The sequence below is a fragment of the Mauremys mutica genome, chromosome 2 (assembly GCF_020497125.1).
Source record: "Mauremys mutica isolate MM-2020 ecotype Southern chromosome 2, ASM2049712v1, whole genome shotgun sequence".
NCBI classification, from domain to species: domain Eukaryota; kingdom Metazoa; phylum Chordata; order Testudines; family Geoemydidae; genus Mauremys; species Mauremys mutica.
In genome coordinates, this window is record NC_059073.1 from 22546152 (window position 1) to 22569287 (window position 23136).

The 23136-nt window shown below is 41.8% G+C and overlaps 1 long non-coding RNA gene across 1 annotated transcript in view; it reads left to right on the plus strand.

Moving 5' to 3' along the window:
- Window positions 1–1109: 1109 nt before the first annotated feature.
- The window catches only part of LOC123362704, a 91071-nt gene continuing 69044 nt past the window's right edge, over window positions 1110–23136 (plus strand). The window contains exon 1 of the long non-coding RNA XR_006576525.1: window positions 1110–1350. This is a non-coding gene — a long non-coding RNA (uncharacterized LOC123362704). The remainder of the gene's footprint in view (window positions 1351–23136) is intronic.

Below are 23136 nucleotides of genomic sequence, written 5' to 3' on the forward strand. Positions count from 1 at the left end.
TTTTTTATTTTATATTGTGTTAAATAAAATATCATTTTGTAAAAAATGTAAAGAAAAAAATCATTTCAAAATGGAAAACTGAAAAGTTCTGTTCCATTTTTAAAAAAATGAAATTTGGTTGAAATTGACATGTTTCCGTGAAACATTGGACTTTCAGCTAATTGTCATTTTCCAGTGGAAAAAAAAGGTTCCGTTGGAAAATTTCCAGACAGCTCTACTTGCATTATTTGACATTTCCAGAACATCAAGTGGTGCCCGCTGCTACTTTCACTTATGAAATATCATATGAGAGAGAATGTCTGTTTCCAGGAAATGTATTAAATGTAGTATCTAATGTACTATGTCATTCCTCTTGACTTAGTTCTAGTTCAAGATCTCAGTTCCACTGCTATAAGACATTTGCAATATTTACTTTTGAGAGTTTAAACTGTTTTACAGATAATCAGGTCGTACTCATTGTAGGTTACTGGTCTTGAGAGCTCTCCCTGTTGGTTATATTTCACTTGAACATTGCTCAGTAGGAAGTAGAGCTGGTTGGGGATTTTTTGACAAAATATTTTTTGGCTGGAAAATGATGATTCATGAAAACCAAAACTTTCTGCAGAAATTTTCTAATAATTGGAGATATACCAATCTCCTAGAACTGGAAGGAACCTTGAAAGGTCATTGAGTCCAGCCCCCTGCCTTCACTAGCAGGACCAATTTTTGCCCCAGATCCCTAAGTGGCCCCTTCAAGGATTGAACTCACAACCCTGGGTTTAGCAGGCCAATGCTCAAACCACTGAGCTATCCCTCCCCCTTCTGTATCTGTTTTGATGGGAAGGTTTCTCAGATCCAGGATGGAATTTCTGGTCATAGAGAAAAAAACACTCCAAAATAGCCCAATAGTGAAGACATTCCCTGGGATGTGAAAGACCAAGATTTCAAAACATGGGGCATCACTTTGCTGAGCCTGTATCAGGCAGAGTGGAGACTTGAACCTGGCTCATCCACAGCAGTGCCCAATCCACTGGGTAATGGGCTTTTCTAGGAGAGCTCACTTATTTGCTTTCTTGCTCTATGTAATTGGGTGGCTTGTTCCTGAACAGCTGGGGCTAGCTGACCATGATTACAGAAAGAGCACCACCTGAGAAGAATCAGGTGATTCCAGCATGGAGGCTGTGGGGATGTGGGGGCATCCAGGAAACTGTGGTTATGCCTGCAGTGAGTAAGAAGGCTTCTTCAGGTCCTTGAGTCAGCAGAGGGGAATATACCAGCAGGCAAGGCTTGTGAAGAAGGACAAACTCCAGGTCGGGGGAACTGGGAGGCAGAAAAACAGACCCTCAGGGAGGAGAGGCTGTGCCCAGCAGGGTGAGTTTGCGTTCTGTTTTGAAAGACTTTGTGTTATTTTGGATTATCAGGAGAAAGACACTGAACTGGGCTTGGGGCAGTGGCCTGAGGACCGAGTAAAGTGGACAGTAGATCAAGAATGCTTGATTTCCTTTGGACAATGTGCTGTTTGTTTAGGAAGCCCGAAGAAGGGGGAAACAGAAGCAGGATGCTGTGGAATAACCCCTGTGAAAACTTTTGAAAGGTCTCAGCTTCATCTTGGGGGAAAATATATGGAAAAACTTGAAATTTTTTGCAGGATAAGCCATTTCCCATCCAACTCTAGGAGTAGTGCAGGAAGCACATTCTTGGTGAAAAATATATCCATTGCTCTCAGAGATACCATGTTGTCTGAGGCAGATAATGTTTATAACTTGTGATTTGTGTATATGGAAATGTAAGCGTCTCCTGAAACAAGGCTCCGAATCTAGGATGTGATACTTCTTATGGTGACTTCGGATGACTATAGAAGGTCATTAGCCAGGATGTTATTCTGAATGCTATAAACCTTGTCATTTTGTTAAATGTGCCCTCTGTAATCCATTGGCCTGTCAGTGGACCAGCCAGTCGGTGTTTGCAAACACTAGGCCACGCTGAGGACTAAGCCCCGGCTTAGGGCCTGGCTGCATGGCTGTAAGCTGCGGAGCAGTCTGAGTTCTCCCTGACTTTATGAGGTGATGAAGGCATTGAGCATCTTGCAGGATGATGCCCAGGATGTGCAAGGAATGGAGAGGTGCATGCTGCCCCAAGGGGGGGCAGGGAGGGGTGAGTTTGCCCTGTCCCTCCTCTGCAGTGGCCAGTGGAGCTGGCTGGGTGTGCAGGACAGTGTATGTTGTGTGTCCTGAAGAGCAGTGGAGGAAGGTACATTCCCCTTGCACACTAGGGAGTGCCAGGAGGCACAGCGGTGCTCCTGCAGGTGTTAGTCCTGCTCTGTGTCGGCCTCACTGAGGGCTGAACCGTAATGGCACAACCTGGCACTCACCTACTGCAGCGCCGGAGCTGTATTCACACCTAAAAAGGAAGGCAGATATAGGGTCGCATCTTCAGTTGGTGTAATTCACTGGTGCTTCATTGACTTTAATGGTGTACACCAGTTTACACCTGCTGAGGATTTGGTGGTGTTTATCATGATGACAGGTACAGCAATGGGACACTCCATTTTTCACAAACTGCTCTGCACTGGCTGCTGTGCCTAGTTGGTCATATACTCTGTGTGGCCCTGATGTATTTCTCACACTTCTATCTTTCTCTCTAAGGTTCCTTTTTCCAGTGCTATGCTGTACATCTCCTACCAAAATCTGACAGTTGTTCTGTTTGGCTTACTAAGCAGTTGATCTGACAAACTAAAAGCAAATATTACTATAGGGAATTTGAGTCTGGGTAATGTGTTAATCTTAATGACTCCCTCTCTCTGCCTAATAAGGCAATGACAGATTTTTCCATCAGCTTAAATCTTCCACTGCAGCACTGAGAATAGGTGTTATATGCACACACGTGAAAGGCAGCAAGGCTATGGGAATAGACAGTCATGAGCTGGGTTCTGTTCCCAGCTTTACCACTGATCGGGCATGCTGCTTCACTTCTTCCACCCCCACCCCGAACGTCTCCCCGCCATTCTTTGTCAGTCTTATCTGTTTAGAATGTAAACTCTGTGGGTATGTCTACACTGGAGTTGGAAGGTGTCACTTCCAGCTTGAGCAGACGTACCCACACTAGCTTTGAGCCAGCTAGTGTGCTAGACATAGAAGCGTAGCTGCTACGATGCGAGTGGCAGGATGAGCTAGCCTGCGCAGGTACGATCCCACCAAGATCTCAAGTGGCTAGCCCCTCCCATCGCTTGTACAGACATGGCTAAACTTCTGTTTCTAGCATGCTAGCTCAATCAGAATTGGCTTGGGTATGTCTGTTCGAACTGGAAATCACATCTTCCAGTGCAGACATACCCAAATTGTGTGTTATGCAGTGCCTGGCACACTGGGGCCTTGATCTCTGTTGTGCCCCCTAGGCATGATCATAATACCCACAATGATACAAATAATATATATCCCTCAAATTGTTTGCCACCCATCTCCCTACATTTTTCCTTTGTGCTCTTTGTAAAGAGTTATTTAAGAAATATAGAGGGGAACCAAAGAGTCTGCATAAATATTCTGATTTGACATAATGAATTAAATAGCCACAATGAGCCCACAAATATCAATAATCTTGATAAATTCTGATGCTGATTGCTCAGGAGAGGGAATGAAAGCTAAGAGAGCATTGCAATGCAATGCACTTTCCTCTCTATTCACTTCTTTTTTTTTTCCCCCTTTGATACTATCTGAGGTCCTAAGAACTATGCTGTAAATGATCACTGCATCAGACAGTAATGGTGGGTGAGCTTTTCCTAGAAAACATGAATGGGGATGAAGCACGTCCCTTCATCATTACAGTGTGGGGAGTTATAATCGAGCCAAAAAATTGTTCTCCCAGATTTATTTTTGTACCACTATGAACACGGAAGCCCATTCCATATTACTAAATGCCTTTATGCTTTCCATCAATCTATTAAATCTGGATGGCTATAATGCTTTGCGTAATGCAGAAGGCTAAATAGTCTCTTTGGCTCAACAGTGGCTTTATGCCCACATACAAATCCCACTTGGTCCATAGCTGCTAAGTGTGGGAGTAATTTAGCTGATATTACTGCTATTATCTTGGCCAAGATCTTAGCATCTCCGCTTATTAATGAAATAAGCTAGTAAGAAAAGCATAACAATTGATCTTTTCCAGGTTTGGGTAGAATTTTACATGATAAGCTTCTCATCATGATGAGAGCAGAGTTTCCTTAATGAAACTGTCTCTAAACATTTCTCATAAAGAAGCTGTCAGTTTTTCCTGTGATATGGTGTGGTAGATGCTCAGTGTTTTATGCCTTGTTCCTGCATCCGTGGAAGTCAGTGTCGGAGTGCCCATTGACTCTGATGGGGCAGGATCAGGCCCTCAGGACCTTTATATTGCTCTCCACTTTGAAGCTTATGACTTCATTTAAAAATGATTATGGACATTTTTCAATTTAAAAATCTGAAACAAAGGTATAGTACAATTCTCGCAACAATTGGCTAGGAGTTGGCCAACAGTTGTATATTCATTTTGATTTTTTTTTCAATGAAAAAAATTCAAAACAAAAAAATTATTGTTCATTCCAGTTTTGAAAACAGTCTTCCTAAGCGCAGAGGGCTGGACTAGAGGGTCTCTCGAGTTTCCTTCAGGCCTAAATTCCTATGAATCTGTGAAAGAAAAATGGAAATTTTTGCTTCATTTTGGATAAAAAGAAAAGTCTGAGAAAGTGGGAGAAAAACCAAAACTATTTTCTTCCCACTTTTGTCTTTTTTTTTTTTTTAAACACTTTCTCCATCCCTTATTTTCCAGTGGAGGAAAGGAAGAGGCTGGGGTGAAAAGGGAAAGAAAGCTGGACTAGAGGAGTAAAAAACTCAAACCCAACACTTCTGGGTTTTTGAAAATTGAAATGAAACAAGATATTTCCTTTTTGGTTTGAATTTTTTCATTGAAAATCTACAAAAGGATTTTACAAAACTGGGTGACTGGGCAACAAAATGGCAGCTGAAATTCAATGTTGATAAATGCAAAGTAATACACACAGGAAAATATAATCCCAACTATACATATAAAATGATGGGGCCTAAATTAGCTGTTACCACTCAAGAAAGATCTTGGAGTCATTGTGGATAGTTCTCTGAAAACATCCACTCAATGTGCAGCAGCTGTCAAAAAAGCGAACAGAATGTTGGGAATCATTAAGAAAGGGATAGATAATAAGACAGAAAATATCATGTTGCTCTATATAAATCCATGGTACGCCCACATCTTGCGTGCAGATGTGATTGCCCCATCTCAAAAAAGATATATTGAGATTGGAAAAGGTTTAGAAAAGGGCAACAAAAATGGTTAGTGGTATGGAACAGCTTCCATACGAGGGGAGAGTGGTACTTTTCAGCTTGGAAAAGAGACGACTAAGTGGGGATATGATAGAGGTCTATAAAATCATGACTGGTGTGGAGAAAGTAAATAAGGAAGTGTTATTTACTCCTTCTCATAACACAAGAGATGGGGGTCACCAAATAAAATTAATAGGCAGCAGGTTTAAAACAAACAAAAGGAAGTATTTTTTCACTCAATGCACAGTCAACCTGTGGAACTCCTTGCCAGAGGATGTTGTGAAGGCCAAGACTATAATAGGGTTCAGAAAAGAACTAGGTAAATTCATGGAGAATAGGTCCATCAAAGGCTATTAGCCAGGATGGACAGGGATGGTGTCCCTAACCTCTGTTTGCCAGGAGCTGGGAATGGGTGATAGGGGATGGATCACTTGATGACTACCTGTTCTGTTCATTCCCTCTGGGGCACCTGGCATTGGCCACTGTCAGAAGACAGAATACTGGCTAGATGGACCTTTGATCTGACCCAGTATTGCTGTTCTTATGTTTTTATGTTCACTAGTTGAACTGGGAGCACAATTTGGCCAATGTATGCAAAACTCTGGGTAGGTAGACATATAAAAAAACTTCATTTACTTGTTTATTTGTATTTTAGTACTGTAGGCTCCAATCAAGATTGGGATCCCATTGTGTGAGGCACTGTACAAATACAGAAAAAGAGGGTCTCTGCCCTATAGAGCTTACAGTCTAAATAGGACAAAGAGTGGGAGGGTAAACAGAGGCCCAGAGGGGAAAAATGACACTGCCAAGGTCACACAGCAGGCTAGTGGCATTATGTTGACTAAAATCTAGGTCTGAGGTTCATTCCCGTGTCCTATCACTGGACCACACTGTCTTTCATAGATAAAGCTCTGTATCTAAGTGTACCTGCTATATTAATAATCACAGTGCCCAATAACAATGTCTACCAGGTGGGGGCGCTGTGGGCAGGAGGCAACAGAGTGTTCACGTTGGCAGTTCTAGTAAGGGCTTGGTCCTACCCCTGATCTGTACTGTAAACATTCATGTATTTCCAATGGGAAGCTCTACGTGTAGCATTATTGCAGGTTCACACCCAAAGCTTGTCAACGGCTTTTCTCTCTTATTTTATGTATCCTTGAGGCTATGTAGGCACCACTTACAGTGAAAAAGTGGGGGCCATCCTCTGACTTCTCAGGATGGGAGGCAGCCCTAACTAGCCATACCATTATAACCTAGGAGGCGATAGCTGTATGGGAGCCTAAGTGCAGGAAAATTAGTGCAGGACTGATCAGGTATAAGTTATCCCCTGCAATTTAACTCTTTTTGAGGTGGGGAGGAAGGTCCCCGACAGGAGATTTTTCATAAAAATCATGACATTAACCACTCGCAGAGGACTGGATGGAAGCCACTTAGAGTGTTTCACTTTTGCCCTGATGTAAATTTGAATCCATATTTTCCCTAGATAGAAACACATTAATCCTTTAGACTGCACCACCTAGTGTTATGGATTCTAATTTATAACTCACATATCTTAAGCAACGTTTGAGAGCAACATAGATTTTTTTATTATTTATTTAGAGAAGAATTCAAATGTGGTATTTTTCACAGTATAAACTTCAGGCTTGACATATCTGCTAGAGCCATAAATCACGGCTGTTTCATTTACAAATCATTAGGGAGACTGAAGGCTCAAAGTATTTAATTCATCCAAATCACTCTGGGTAGTTTATCAACATGTATAATGCACTTTTTATTTTATTCCAAAGCTGACTAGTAAAATTCCTAGCAACTCTTGCTGTGTTTTGGTTTCTGTAGTCAGTGTAAATCTAGGAGTGGCCAATTTACATGGAAGTAGTCAGTAGCAATTACTTTCAATAAAGATATCTAAGGGCTGGATCTGATTTTTGCTGCTACTGTTGTAAATTCTGAGTAACATCTCATAAGTTTACAGAGTTGCACCAGTGGTAAAAATAGTGTGTAATCTTAAATATTGGAAGTCTGATTCTGATTTAACACACTTTCTCTAAAAGAGAGAGTGAGCAAATCTGGTCATCTTCTTTCCAGGAGGCAGCTGCTTTGATGGTATCACTGCCTCATGGACAGGATGGATGGATAACATGAATATGCAGAAAGAGGCTGCTGTTGTGTGAAGAGGAGCTCTGCCATTTTGCAAGTCGGGCGCTGGTCTCCAGGGAGCGGTAGGCTGCAGTTAACACTAGGCTCTGGTTGCTACTATGTTAAGCATTAAGAGTTATGCAGTGGTCCCCCTGCCTTAAAAAGAACACCGCACTATGTGGTAATATGGCGGAGCAGGTTGACTTTATGGCGTTGATACATTCAGTTGCCCATTTGGTAGAATTAGTTAGTTTAGAACCTGCTTACACTCTGCTCAGGGAAGCTCACATCACGACTGTGAAGTCTTCAACAAAATGGCTTCCATAGATTATTAGCAGTGCTTGTCATTTTATTTGTTGTTTGTATTACACTTCTGCCTATTGTTCTAGGCACCATAAAATGAGTTAAGAGGGAGTCTGAGCTCACAATTTGAATATGTCAAGATGCAGCTGGTGGAAGAAACAGACAAGGGGAGGGTGGGAGGACAGGGTAACCATGAAATAATGTGTCAAGCTCCTGTTTTCCTTCTGGCTGAACTGCCATGGTGTGTCATGGGAGTTCGTGACCGAGGTCAATCATAGGAGATGTCTGGCCAGGGAGATCAGACTGTTGAGAAAAATGGGGGCATGAGACACCCACACTATAACTCCTATGAGGCACAAGGACAGCTTAGGCAGACACAATTCAGTGTCAAGCCACGATGAAACAAAATGTTTTGATTTGGTTCAACAAACCCAAAAGAAACAATTTGACATTTCCAAGACATTTTAAAACTTTTTGTTCCTCAAACAATTTTGATATTTCAACTTTTCCTTCCAATTCGGGAAGGAAACAAATATCAAAACTTAGGAATTTCACAGATGATGGAAATTTCAATTTTTGACCACCTCTTACCTGTAATGTGCAAAATGATTTCACTTTTAGAGCTACTGTATAACATCTGAGCATTAACCTCACACTAGTTAGATGAAAGCTTCTCATCTCATGTAGGAAGAGAATAAGGTTATCTGTGAAATCCTCAAATAATAATGATACAGATGAAGTAGATTCAATGGTTACTTTTAAATGGTTTTCCCCCCACCTAAAAGGTCACATTGAAGGATATTTTTATACACAAGGCAGACAAAGTGGAAAAGGATAGGAAGGGTAATTAGAAAAAGAAAATGGTGGAAGCTGGGGCTTTGGGCCAGTTATAGATATCCAGACCATTTATACACGCAGTGACACAATGGATAGTGCTGGTTATAAAGTTCCATTTACAGTCAACTTCTTATAAACTATATTTATAATTATTATTTGCATTACAGTAATGCCTAAAGCCCCAATAATGGATTAGTACCCCATTGTGCTAGGCACTGTACAAACACATAACAAACAATGGTTTCTGCCCCCAAAAGCTTACAATCGAAGTACTGGGTAAATTTGTGCTCCCAAGTCACTTAGTTGCTTCTGAAAAAGTAAATGTTTAACCAAAACCACAGCATTTCATTTTGTTTTTGAGCTTTTTATTTCCCCTTTTAATTAAAAAAGGGGTAATTTTTGAAACAGTCATTTTGAATTGAAAAGTCAACACATTTTTGTTTTGAAAAATTCCAAGACTAAAATGTTCCAACTTTTTTGGAATTAAAAAATATATATATTTAAATAATTAAAAAAAAAAGACATGCATTTGCTAAATGTTTTTTCAACCTGAATCTATATTTTTTCACTCAAAGTTTTGGTCAGAAAACTTCACCCAGCTCTACTCTTTAGGCGCTTTTGAAAATCCAGACTCAACCACTGGATAGTTAAATGTTTGAGTGGGCCTGCAAATACCTTTCCTTCCTCTTCTGAGAAGGCAGGTAGCTAACATTTGTAGATATGCCCAAGATGTGGCTGCTGGGAAAAGAACTGCAGAGGAATGTGGTTTTAAAAAATGACTAGGTTTATTTGGACAAATCCATCTGTTTGAGTTGCCAAGGACAGACACATCATCAGTAACAGTAGTGATCTAGGTACATAATCACGTGGTGGTGACATTTTTCTCTGGGAATACGAGGTGGTGATCTGGCAGATTTGTCATCTCTTGCATTCCTAACTCTCTAGGTCAGTAGAACAAAGAGCTCATGTGATGTAATCAGAAAGCAAAGTCTTCAGTGATCAGCTGCAGGTTTAATGAGACTGTGCAATGAATCAATGCCTGCTCCGGTGAGAGAGCGAGCACATGGAATTCCTAATACTATTAATAAAGGGCTTTCTTCCTCCCTGATTCCTATTCCTAGAACAACCTCCATAACGTTGTGTGCCATGTTGCTACCTTTTCTTTTAAATCCTCCTTCTGCCAGACTTTCAGCTGCCAGTTTACAGGACACCCAATGGAAACCGAGGGTCAAAATCTCTTTGGCAGCTTTGAAAACCTCTGCTTAATCACTCACTTCTATTAAACAATCCCCAAAGCACTTACGTGGTACATTAATAGATTTTAAGGTCAGAAGGAACTAGTAGAACATCTAATCTGACCTCCTGTATAGGCACAGGCTACAGAATTTCACTCGGTGACACCTGCATTGAGTCCAGTAACTTGTGTTTGACTAAAGCACATGTTCCAGAAAGGCATTGAGCCTTAATTTGGAGAGATGGAGAGTCTACCACTTCCCTTGGTAGTTTGTTCCTCTATTAAAAAATTATGCCTTATTTTTCATTTGAATTTGTCTGGCTTTAGCTTCCAGCCATTGGATCTTATTATACCTGTCTCCATAGGTTAAATAGCCCTTTAGTATCCCTTTCTTCCCAAGAAGGTACTTATACACCATAATCACCTCTTGATAGTCTTTTGACCAGCTTAACAAATTGAGATCCTTCAGTGTCTCAATGTAAAGCATTTTCTCCAGCTCTCACATCATTTTTGTGACTCTTCTCTACATCCTCTTCAGTTTTTCAGCATCCTTTTTACAATGTGGACCCCAGAACAGTATGCAGTATTCCAGGATCAACCTCATAAATTCTGTGTACGTAGGCAAAGCCACTTCCCCATCCTGCTGGGTCACTCAGCAAAATCTTGATTGTCCATTCAACTGTAAACTCCTCTTTATTATTGTTACATATTTATATTCTGGTCATGCCTAAAAGCCCCATTTGGGATTTTGCTATATGATCATACATTAGAGCCATACCCTGCCCTCCTTAGGTCAGGAGTCAGATCTTTCAGCATCAGGCAAAGTATTCATGTTTTGTGAATTTAGCTTCTTATCTTCTTTGCCTATTATCCACAAGCAGTGTTTGATTTCTGTGCATTTGTCTGCCATTTTGGAATTTGTTTGTTGCACACTTTGTGCAAGAAAATTTCAGTCCATGGGTTGCTCACAGGCTATCAGCTTTGATGTTGTCTCTGACTATTTGTTTTCAAACTGTTTCCTGCCCAGCTCTAGTCATAGTGTTTGATAATCTAAATTTATCAGCTTTTATTTCTGCTCTTTGATTTGATAACTTTTATAAATAGATGGAAAATGAAAAAGATTTTAATATGGCTATGTGAACATTTCCATGATTATATATTGGCCTTTTAACGGAATTCACAGTTTATATTCAATTTCCATCCTTTTTATGAGAGTAAAAAAATATCTAGAAAACAGTCAAACAGATATTTGCAATCTCCCCCCCACTATTTTTCCAGCTCCAGTATATCTCTTTGTTGCGCACACTATCGAACTGAATGTCAGAGCGGTAAGCGGATCTTGTAGCTAAGATACTGGGACTCCAGAAATCTGTGGTCACTTTCTAGCCCTGACACAGACTGTGTGATGTTGGGCAAATCGCTGATCTCTCTGTCCCTCAGCTCCATATCTTTAAAATGGGGATAATAGCACTTTCTTTCTCCCACCCACTGTCTGTCTATTTAGATTGTAAATTCTTGGGGCAGGGACTTTCTTAACATCACCCTACTTAGCGCAATAGGGCCTCGATCTCAGCTGGAGCCTCAGGTGCTGCCATAATATGTATAATAATAACAAAGAGCAGCCGATTATTATTATTTCAGAACCCAATAGGGGTTTTTACTTCGCTACAAAGACGAGGCCTCCTAAAATGTACATTCCTAGTCTGAAATGGGTTCCTTCGCCCTCAGGGGCATAGCCTCCAACATAAATCAAAGTCGCTTAAGTAAAGCTCCAAATGTCAACTTGACCAGAATCAAAGTCAAACAGATGCAGCACAGGGGGCATTGCCCCCATTTCGTTTCTGATCTGCTCTCTATTTGGAACTGGACAGGAGCGCCTCGCTCTGTGACAAGGCGTTTGTTGCTCTTTCTAGCTTTTTTTTTTTAATTTTTTTTTTTTAGGCAGTCAATGTTATCTCTTACAAATGACCCCTTTCTAAGTTCAAAGGACGGCTCTTCGAAATTCTGTGAAATCAGGTCACCTTATCAGTGCACTCCCATTCTAGAGGCTCTCCGGTGCTTTCCTTGTAAAAGCTGAGCATGCAGCTTCGGTGTGTTTGATTTATTTTACTGTCTTGCCAGGCCTGAGCTGGCAGGCCAGTACAATAAAAGAGGATGGTGGCAGAGCATTTCCTGCTTCTCTTTGCTCTTTTCCAGCTAATGTACCTTTGAGAATGTCCCCATCAGAAAACTGTTCACTTGCAAATATTTACTCCCCTTCTGACTGTCAGTTGAACCCAAAGAACAAGTTTTTAACAGTGCAGGATGAACTGGCCAAAGGACATGGTCCATTATCAGTGTGCGTATGTGTGTTCAGAGGAGACAGGAGGTTGCAATGATTTACCACCTATATCTGGCAACCTTAGTACAAATGTCCCATTTAAAACCCATTTGGAAACTGAACTCCACTTCTCCCTTTCCTCAAGAAGTGCCGGATTTTCCTTTCCTCATTCATCCAAGGTCAGCACAATTCCTGCCTGCACTATGGAGGATTGGGAGAGATCGGTTCTCATCTCAGGCTGGCTCCCAGTGGGAGGATTAGAGAGAGCACAAAATAATCATCTGTAACATAGACCCTCCTCACCCTTAAGCTAATTGTATTTTACGATTATTTGGCTCTAGAAAGAGGGGAGGAAAGGCTAAGCAAAGCCGGGGATGTTGTGGGTTCTTATCTGGGTTTGGCAGAACATCAAAGAGCATAGAAAAACTCGCACTGAAAGAATCCAAGTTGAAACCTAAGCCTCAGGCTAAGCGCTCCTTTATGCTGGGGTTCCCAACCTCCATATCAGGATTTGGAAGACTCCTGTCTAGAATCATAGTGCTTCCATCACCCTCCATCTCAGATGTTCCCACCTGTTTAGACATCCACAGCAGAGTACAAGTGTTCTTTGCCTGACACCCTCTGGACTTGTCCCAAAGTTCCTTGTCACTGAGTCCTAGCCCATCTGCTTTCTAACCTCCAGGTTCACTTACACTCCAGGTGGGTCGGCAGCAAGATTTATGTCCGGTTAAAGCCCTAGCATGGGACTACAGACTGAGGCCATGTCTACCGTGCAGCTGAAGGTGCGATTCACAGCTCGTGGAGGCATCTCTGCGCTGGCTTTAATCTAGCTAGTAGTACTAAAAATAGCAGCCAAGACCCAGCGACTTGGGCGTCAGTTCAGGTTGTACAAGGCTGCCTGGTCCCTCTGCTTACGAACTCATGTTGCTGGCTTCTGCCTCTGCATCTTCACTGCTATTTTTAGTGAGCTGGCTAGACTAAAACCACTGTGGGATTGCCCACAAGAGCTGCAAATCACACCTTGGATTGTGGCATAGATTTACTCTGACTGCGCAGCCATGGGCAAACCACTTTCTGGTTTCAGAGCCTTGTCTTTAAAATGGGGATAATGTTCTCTTTCTCTCACCCTTTGTCAGCTATGTCTGTTTAGGTTATAGGCTGTTTGGGGCAGAGATTCTCTTACTGTGTGTTGTACAGAGCCTGTCAAAATAGGGCTCGGATCTTGGCTAGGGGCTGCAGATGTTGCTGTAATACTCAGTGTAAATTATTACTACTACTGAGGATAAAATAGTATTTGAGAAGGAGACTAATTTCAGAGGCGTGGGCTCCTGAATCTCAGTGGGAATGTCCTGAATAGAACTGGGCAGATAACTGATTTTTTTTTCCAAATAAATAGTTTAAGCTGCAACAAATGTGAGAGAGGGTTTGTTTATTTTTAAATAGAATTTTTAGTGAGTTGCCGACATCTGTTTCAGAGTAAGGATTTGAATATGGGTCTCCTACATCCCAGGTGAGAGCTAAAGACTATAGCAGAAGCAGCAATGCTACCATTTCCTCCTTCTCCAGGCTGGATTGTTAGTGGCTGAAACGATTCATGTCAAAACTGTGAATAGTTTTGGGTTGACCAAAACTAAGTTTTTCGTCCTATTGAATTGAAAAATTCTGCCCAGCTCTAGTCCCGAGATCCCCTCCAGAGAGAGAGGTCCTTAAATAAGCGATTTTAGTGTCATTTGGCAGTCTGAAATGTACTGTTCAGGGGAGTTGGGTCTTTCCTAACCACTTACATTAAGTTAAGCATTTCATTTCTGTCTATAGGAAACACCATAAACTATCCAATGAAATTGTGCTTCCATGTATTGGGAGTATAGGAGAATTTCGATATGGCAAAAACAGTAACTGTTTTCTAGAGAGAAACCATCCTGCAGGTGTTCAGCAAAGCACGACATATCAAGGTGATGCTCAGTATTCACTTCAAATGTCTGTGGGCCTGATTCAACTCCCACTGAAGTCAATGGAGAGACTCCAATGGGAAGTGGATTGGGTCCTATATGTGTAAACCAAAATATACACACTTTTTAATGTTCACTTTAATGCCATACACCTTGTTTGTTCAGTATATTCCATTGTTTCATTGTGTCGACCATCCCATTCTGCCCTGCCAGTGACGCCAGTCGTCATGCTCCTGCTTCTCCCACAACCACTTCCGTGCTTTATTCCATGCCGTCCCTTACGCATGAAACCTTACTCCTGAGCTGCTTTAGAAGGCTGCTACCATTTCCTCTTTCAAATCCCACCAATCACATGGGCAGCAGACGTCTATAAGGGGCTGTATCAGATCCCAGCTCCTCCGGGCAGCGTGTTTGCAGCCTGAAGTGCCTTCATTCTCTGATGTTACCATCTCAGCTCATCACCGAGGTTCCCAAATTGCCAAGACCCTTTGTCTGATCTCCCTCTTCCTCACCCACTCTTAACCCCCGCATCACTTTAGAATATATTAAACAGCCCATTAAAACAATGAAGACCGGCACAAAGAAATCCCAAGCAGCCAAAATAATCTTTCTATTTCCTCTTTCCACTCCCCTTTCTTGTCAATTCCCAATTATGGGCCTGATTCTGGCCTCCTTACCCACAGTCAGTAGTTCCATTGATGGAGCAAAGGACTACTCCAGTGTGACAAAATCTGGCTCGGGTAAACCCTTAAGGCCAAGGAATTGTCTTCCTATTTGTTTGAAGTGTCAAGCACACTTGGGGTGTGTGTGTACAGAAAATAATTAACAGTAATTAATACTAATGGTGTTAATGATTTGTCCTCATCCATGTGGCGTCTGCAGCTGGCAATTATTCATTCAGCACATCGTACAAATATAAACAACAGTAGGATACGTGGTGTTTTCCAATAACTGCACAACCAATAGCTTGTGCCTTGCACTTCAATTAATTGGCAAGAAAGGCACACCCTCTCCTTTGTGCTTATTGCTTAATTTATTTACTTAATTCATTTAGGCAGAAGAGTCCTTCATGGTTCCAGCTGTCTGGCTTTCTAGGCTAGAGCTCTAGGCAATCAATTAGCTCCACTAGTCTGAACAACAGAAGCTCAATGTATGCTGCCTTCATATACTATATTTCAGGCTAGTACAAACTGTTAAGTAGTATTGTGCTTTAACTCCATATAACTCAATCCAGCAATGTTAGACTTCTAATGATTCATATTACATAGAACGCTGAATAGAGCTGACCTAATAATTATTTTGGGGGGATTGGGGTGTGTGTGTGGGGGGGAGGTTCAGAAGCCAAACCAAAAAATCTGGGGAAAAAAATTGTTTTTGAGTCAAGCCAAAATGGATACTTTCAGGGTTGGTTTGTTTGTTTGTGGTTCTCTCGCTCTCTTTCCTCCCTCCTTCCCCCCCAAACAAAAAACCAAAAGAATTTTGTTTCAGGTCAAATGAAATGCTTTCTTCAACCCCAAACAATTTTTTTTCAGTTTTTGTTTTGTTTTTCATTATTGTGTTACTCATTTTTTAAATACATCTAGCTAAATTTTGAAATGAAGTATAATTTTTAAATGAAAAGCCAATGTTTCATTTTAAAATGCCCAAATAAAACATTTTGACTTTCAGTCAAATATTTTTTTAAAGCTATTTGCTGAATTTTACCTGAATTCGTGAATAGTTTGTTGACCTGAAACTACATTTGTCAGTGAATAAAGTGTTTGTCCGAAAAATGTTGCCCAGCTCACTGCTGAAGACAAATATGTAATGACATTTGTTTTATAGGATAGTGGGTGTGCAGATGCAATAAAAATCTCTATTCTAATAGGAACACTCAAAACGTGATATCAGTACGGCTGCTAAAAATGAAAATAATTTGCTTTTACATAATCTAAAAACCCAAAGCACCAATGCAAAGCACACATGTTAGCAAAGTGATCTGGGGAGGGGTCTGATTGGCAAATAGCTTGTTTCATGTTTTATGCTGTCACTCAGTTGTCCCTCTACTTTACTTTTGCTTTTAATTAGCTTGCTAATTTCATATAGGCACTGCAGTAGAAGTGATTCTTGGAGAGAGAGCTGCCAAAGAGATTCTCGCTGGTCCTGGTGGGTGGGCTCTGACATTTCATACATTTATAGCAGTACTGTGAAGCCCTGAACAGTTTGTTTCAATCTACTTACAACGCAGTCCCTTCCCTTGAGGGGACTGGGATGCCAAGATGCAAAGGTCTGAATTTGCTAATCAAGGGGAGTGTTAGCCTGCATCAGCGCCCATGGGAGTGGTTCCATGGGGTTAGCCCCAGGCTCTTAGGGTCTCCCTTTACCGCAGCTGGGAGCATGCCTCCTGGTGCAGGTAGCCGGATTTGTGCTAGCTCCACTAAGGCTAGCATGCAAGAAATAGCAGGTGACTGAGGCATGGGTAGAGGTCATGCTAGCCATGTGAGTCCAAGTCTTGGACTACTGCAGCCACGTTGCTATTTCTAGCATGCTGGCTCCAGCAGAGCTAGGATGTATGTGTCCATCCAGCCAGGCTCGGAGGCATGCTCCCAGCCGCTGTGAGGACCCCCGCCCCCGCTTAGCGGCTAACCAGGGATGGAGCCGAAGCAGGAGTATAGCAAAATCTGACGTGGTGCTCCCTGACTAGCAAGCAGTGATAGTTTGTAAACCTGAGAGCTGCCATCCGGGGGCAAACCAATATAAAGTAAGCGCAAGGGAGCCACATCCTCAGCTGGGGTAGCTATGTTGAAATAATTGGAATTCACCCATTTATACAAGTTGAGGTCCTGGCTTTTGAAGTTCGTTTGGAGACTGAAATGTACGTGAAGCCCATTCAAAATGCACAAGTCAGCAGTGTGTACATGGTAAATGAGCAGGAAACTAACAGGAAAATACCCTTTGGGTGTATGGGCCCCGGCCAACCTCGTGTTCTGCATTAAAATCAAGGAACACTTTGTCAGACTCAGCTGCCCCTTGGCCCCTCAACCAGCTACTGATCAATCTCAGACCCCTAGATGGGCCAGATTTTGGCAGATTATGAACACCCTCCACTCCCACTGACTTCAGAGGGAACTGAAGGTACTTGTTAGAGCTGGCCAGAAAATGAAGAGGAGGGATTTCTGTTGAAAACTGTGATAGAAAATGGAAAAAATCATTTTTACTGGAATTTTTTATCAATGTCAGTTTCTTGTCAAAACTGAAAAATTATCCCCACCCCTTTTTCCCCCCCTCCCGGTTTTGGATTTGTAGTTTTCTTATGGACAGCAGACCTGCTCCACAAAAAATGTTGCTTAGTAAAAACCTAAATTTTCCATCAATTTTTTCCCTCCTGCCCTAGAGTTCATCACCCCCCTGAGAAGTGCTCAGAATCTTGCTCCTTTTTTATTTTTTATTTTAACTGGGTCTGTAGCCTTTTGTGATCCACTCCCTTCTTGTACCAGCAGTGGAATAATCCAGAAAAGAGACGCTGGAAACACCCTACATTTTCACAGCTAAATTGGCTGCTGGTTTGCTGATGGAAAGGAGCAGGGCAGTAACAGAGTCCCTGCCACTCTACTGAACAAATACCCATCTCGTAAAATGATTCAATCTCCATTGGTGATTTGGTGTAACAGAATAATGTCACAGCAATTGAACCTTGGTTTTTGACTGAATGAATGTCTCTTGTTCTGACTGGGAAAACCTCAGATTTTCTGTGATATTTATTTCCCACTAATGCCTCAGCATTTATGTAGCAGCAGGAGGAGTTCATTATCCCATGACAATGTTTAACCTGATCAGCATGATCTATTTAAATATGTGCATTTGAGAATATCTCTGTTGATATTAATATGTGATCAGATTACAGCACTCTGTGGCTGCCTGTAGGATACCTTACACTTATAAAGCACCATGCATTTAAAAATCTCAGTGCTTTACAGACATGAAAGCAGGGAGGTTAACAGTAATATTTACTATTTTGCAAATGTGGAACACAGAGAGATTTAGCACCATCTTCAAAGCGGTGTGCCGAAAGCTGGAGCTTGTCTAGGGATATTCGTACTGCTGTAACTAGGATATAGTTGTGCTAGTGCAAATTTGTAGTGCAGGCAGGTTGTACCAATGTAGCATGGGGTATGTGATTTACATGGGTACTTGCCCTGATCTCAGAAGCCATACACAAGCACCAAGATCAAAGTGGTCTGGTGCTGAGCATTTGTATCCCCCATTAAAGTCAATTATGCCTAAATTGTTTTCATATTTGACCTTTTCACCATTATTCTATTATTAGTATTTGTATTATGGTAGTGCCTAAAGGCCCCCCAGGATTGGGCCCCCATTGGGTTGGGTACTGTCTAAATAAATTGTAAGAGCAGGGACCATCTCTTACTATGTATCTAGAGACAAGCACTGTATGATAGTACAGTAGGGAAGATGATGCCAATGAAAATAGGATCAGGCAGTTACATAGGTAGCTATTGTGCATCTGTCCCCAACCAATGCACAAGCGAACCGTTATTAGCTGGTTAAGTTCTTGCAGACTTCACAGCAGATGTTGGTCTGGAGGAGGGAAGTGGCCCTAAAGATTAAGGCCCCAATTCAGGAAAGCACTTAGATACTTGCTTACAGGTAAGTATGTGCTTAAGCTCCCTTTCTGAATAGGGATGTTTTCCTGAATCGGGGCCAAAATTCAGAAAGGGCATTCTGTGCGTAAGAGGCATTTTGAAGGAATAGGCGGAGAAGCTGTCAAATGGGCAAATGAGGCTGGTAGCATTGGTGGAGCAGAGGAGGTAAGAAGGTGACACAAGAAAGATGAGAGGAGACTGGCTGCATTGTATGATTAATTGGTTGATGTTTGCAAAGCACTTTGCAAACATACAGTGCTCTCTAAGTGCTAAGTAGTATTGTTGTTTGTTACCCACTCATTACTGTATCTGACACAAGTTCAAACAATCTTGTCTTTATACTGTCTCTTCCCTTTAAAAATTTCTCTCTGCAATTCCCCTGTAATCTTTCCTCTTCCAAGGAGTCCTGTGGGGTGTGTGGCTAGTAGGGCATGATTGCAATAGGTTAAAAAGAGTTATTAACAGAGACCACATCAGAGCTCTTGCAACACACACGATCTGTTTATTCAGCATCAGCTCGACTAATTCGTAATGAAAGGGCACTGCGTAGCAGAGTGCAGGACCCTGGTGCTCAAAAATATTTAAATGTTACTTACGTACAAAGAGCTTGATTCTAATTAGGGGTGGGGGAGCCAGCTGGGGCGAAATCAAAACTTAGCCCCAACCCTTCACTCAAAGCTTGAACCCCAAAAGCTTTTAATAGACACACAAATGTTTGGTTACATTTAGTTTGTAAAGTTTTTTGGCTCTTAAACGTCCTCCTTTTGGACAGGACTGGAAGTGAGAGGAACTGAAACACCACAACAGAATTTTGTGAGATCAGGCAAACTTCTATTTCTCATGCTGAAACAGAGGGGCCCAAATTCTCCATTGCTTTACATCTTCTGCCTCAGTGTTATCTATAGTACTTATTTGGCTCCCATTAGCAACATATTTGCATTACCACGTCTTTAATGTAGTTATCCTCACAACACCATTGTGAGGCGGAGAAGTGCTATTACTCTCATTTTACAAATGGAGAACTGAGGCTCAGAGAGATTAAGACCTTGCTTTGAAAAGCCATTGTAAGGCCTAAGTGACTTAGACCTAAGTACCTAAATCCCTTTTGAAAATGGGATTTAGCCGCCTAAATCACGTAGGGCTTGTCTACACTGGCACTTAACAGCGCTAAAAGGTAATAATTGGAGATATCTCCAATTATCTCCTAGAACTGGAAGGGACCTTGAAAGATCATTGAGTCTAGCCCCCCTGCCTTCACTAGCAGGACCAATTTTTGCCCCAGATCCCTAAGTGGCCCCCTCAAGGATTGAGCTCACAACCCTGGGTTTAGCAGGCCAATGCTCAAACCACTGAGCTATCCCTCCCCCTTTTCTTGCTCAGGGGAGTGAAAAAGCTCCTCTCTGAGTGCTGCAAGTTTCAGCTCTGTAACATGCCAGTATAGACAGTGCTCTGCCCCTCGTGGACAATTTTTTTTTAGAGCCAGTGAAGATGTGCCCTTAGGCCTTGCAACACTGAACAAAGCTGCACCTATGTACCTTAAAAAATCTGGGCCAAAAGGATGGCATGTGCCAGAACATGGAATTGAACACAGGTCTCCCAGGAGGGAAGGTTTGTACCTTAACTGCTGAATCAAACTTCATAGTTACTGCTGTCTGTGCAAGTCAGAAGGGCAGTATTTTCGACTCACTGTGCAAGGCATAAATGACCACACCAGGTACAAGGCAGTGGGGAATTAGGTTGGTAATGACTAGGGAGTTCCATACTGGGACCACCCAAGGCATCCTCCTCCCTCCCAGCTAGCTGGGATCAGTGGTGGCTCTGTTTTTTGTCACCCCAATTACGGCAGTCAGGCGGCCTTCGGCGGCACGTCTGCGGGTGATCTGCCGGTCCCGTGTCTTTGGTGTGCTCACCGCTGAATTGCTGCTGAAGCCACAGAACCGGCGGACCTCCCACGGACATGCTGCCGAAGGCAGCCTGACTGCTGCCCTCATAGTGACAGGTAGGCTGCCCCCCCCCCACCATGGCTTGCCGCCCCAGGCACGCGCTTGCTGCGCTGGTGCCTGGAGCCAACCCTGACTGGGATCCCCTTCCTATTTAGCAATGTAGAATGGGAAGGGTGGTTGTGATCCCCAACCCATTTGTGTCCATGGGGTGGAGAACTCTTGGACTACAGCAATGTGTTCCTTCAAACATTCTGAATTCTGGCAAGTCAAAACCCAGCACAATGCAAAAATCTTGATGATTTTTTTGCGGGGGGGAGGGGATTTATTTTAAACTTAAAACTCAAACCACGTTTGTCAAAGTTCATGAACTGGGGCCTGATTTATGGCTTTCCCTCCAGTCATCTGACATTTGCACTTTCATATGTTCTTAACTGAGTTTCTTCTTGAGCGAATTCTAGAGCTTTGCGAAACCTGCCAGTTCTGCTTCCTGGCCTATCATGTGAACTCTTTCTCCATTCAAACAGTCCTCAAATCTCAACATGAATATCAGTCAAAAGCAGGTGAAAGTGCAAACCTTGGGCAATTGGAGAGAAATTCATCGGTTTTGTCTTGATGACATTCATAACTATTTGGGGGTGAGCAGAAATCTACTCATTACCAGCCCACAAGCTTTTTTTTCCCCCTGCACCCCATGAGTTTTCTTTAAAAGTCTTCTATCCAGATAGTGATACAACTTGATGGCACTTACTTTAGGAGCATAAGAGAAAAGCCTCATCCCAGGAGGTCTACTTACAGACATTGAACTTCCATTCATGGATGGACATGGAAGAGGAGGAAGGGACAATACAGTGTTCATGAATGTTACTATAGTTATAAAAATGGTTAAAATACACATTCACATTTCCCCCCGCACCATTAGTTCAAACCTCTCAAAGGTCTAGGGTGACCAGATGTCCCAATTTTATAAGGCCAGTCCTGATATTCGGGGCTTTTTCTTATGTAGGTGCCTATTACTCCCCATCCCCTGTTCTGATTTTTCACACTTTCTATCTGGTCACCCTACAAAGGTCTGTTAATCCTCTCGGCTAGTACCCAGATATGTTCCTCTTTCGTATTTTTCCCCCCATTCCTCCAAAAAGCCATGATGGTCCTAATTACTTAAAACTCTCCAGAATTTCACTCCTCCACAGATATATACGCTATACTATAGGTATATGGCTATTATTTCTTGTAATTCTTTTTTATATGTTAATGTATCGTATTATTTTGTTTGCATTATAACCTATAGGCAACAGCTTAGGTAATCATATACTCAACTTCTAAAAAGAATTGCACCACAGTTTATTAAGAAGCATTTTTTTCAAGATCTACCTGCTATATATATATTCTGGTAAGTAGAACTAAGACCATCTTCAATAATGCCATTAGGTGAATCCCAATAATATTACATTTATAATTCTTTAAAGTATCTGTATCCAAGATCAAAGGAAACTGGCCATACAAACCAATCCAGATTAAAAATATCATCATATCCATCTAAGTGTACTATTAACCTTCCATTTCCCTTAACCCATTTCCTCCAACAAAATCCCAAGAAAGTAGATAAGCATGAGGAGAATAGATTCGGCATGCCCTGAAAGCCAACAAATTCTGCTTCTGTCAGAGCAAAGGGCAGACATGCATGAGCTCCAGAATCAAAAACCCATTACCACCACACACAAAATGTATTGCCACCAGCTCCCCTCCCTTTAAAACAGGGAGAGTTATTTCAAGCAACTCAGTTGATCATAATGCAGTTATCACATGGTGAAAGGAGCAGACACTCAGGCAGCCATGTATCAATAATTCACGGTCAAATAATTTTTTTTAAATGACTTATTTACCGGGATTTCCTGAATGGTCTGCCCCATAAAAATAAAGCAGAGAATACCCCTTCTTTATTGCACTGTGAAATAGATGCAATGTAATTCACTGGCCTCTTCAATTTTTTTTGGTCCCATTTACTCTTGATGCACTGGAAGTGGAAATCTCATAGTATATACAGTAATATGTTCCCACAGCATGTGAAAGAGGAACTTCAAAACTATGAGGGGTCAGCCTTAGGAAGAGATCCATAATTCACACTGCAAAAATGCTCAAACGAATACTTCCAATTTAAAAAGCGCATATTCACCCGTCACAGTAGTATTTTTCATTTGCACTGATTAAAAGCTCATTGAAGCCAATAGGAGTCTTTCCATTTCTTTATCATTTCTTTTATTTATTATCCTGCCTATTGAGTTTTTCAATAAAAATGGATGCACACAACTGTCACCACTTCTTCCCAGGATACTGCATAGATGAACTTTCTTTAAATAAATACAAATAGTGAGTGATCTTAAAGTCACTGTTTACTAACATTCTCCTATACATAAAATAGTTAATAACTGCAGTACCTCAGAGAACATAGTACAAACAAGGTTAGTGGC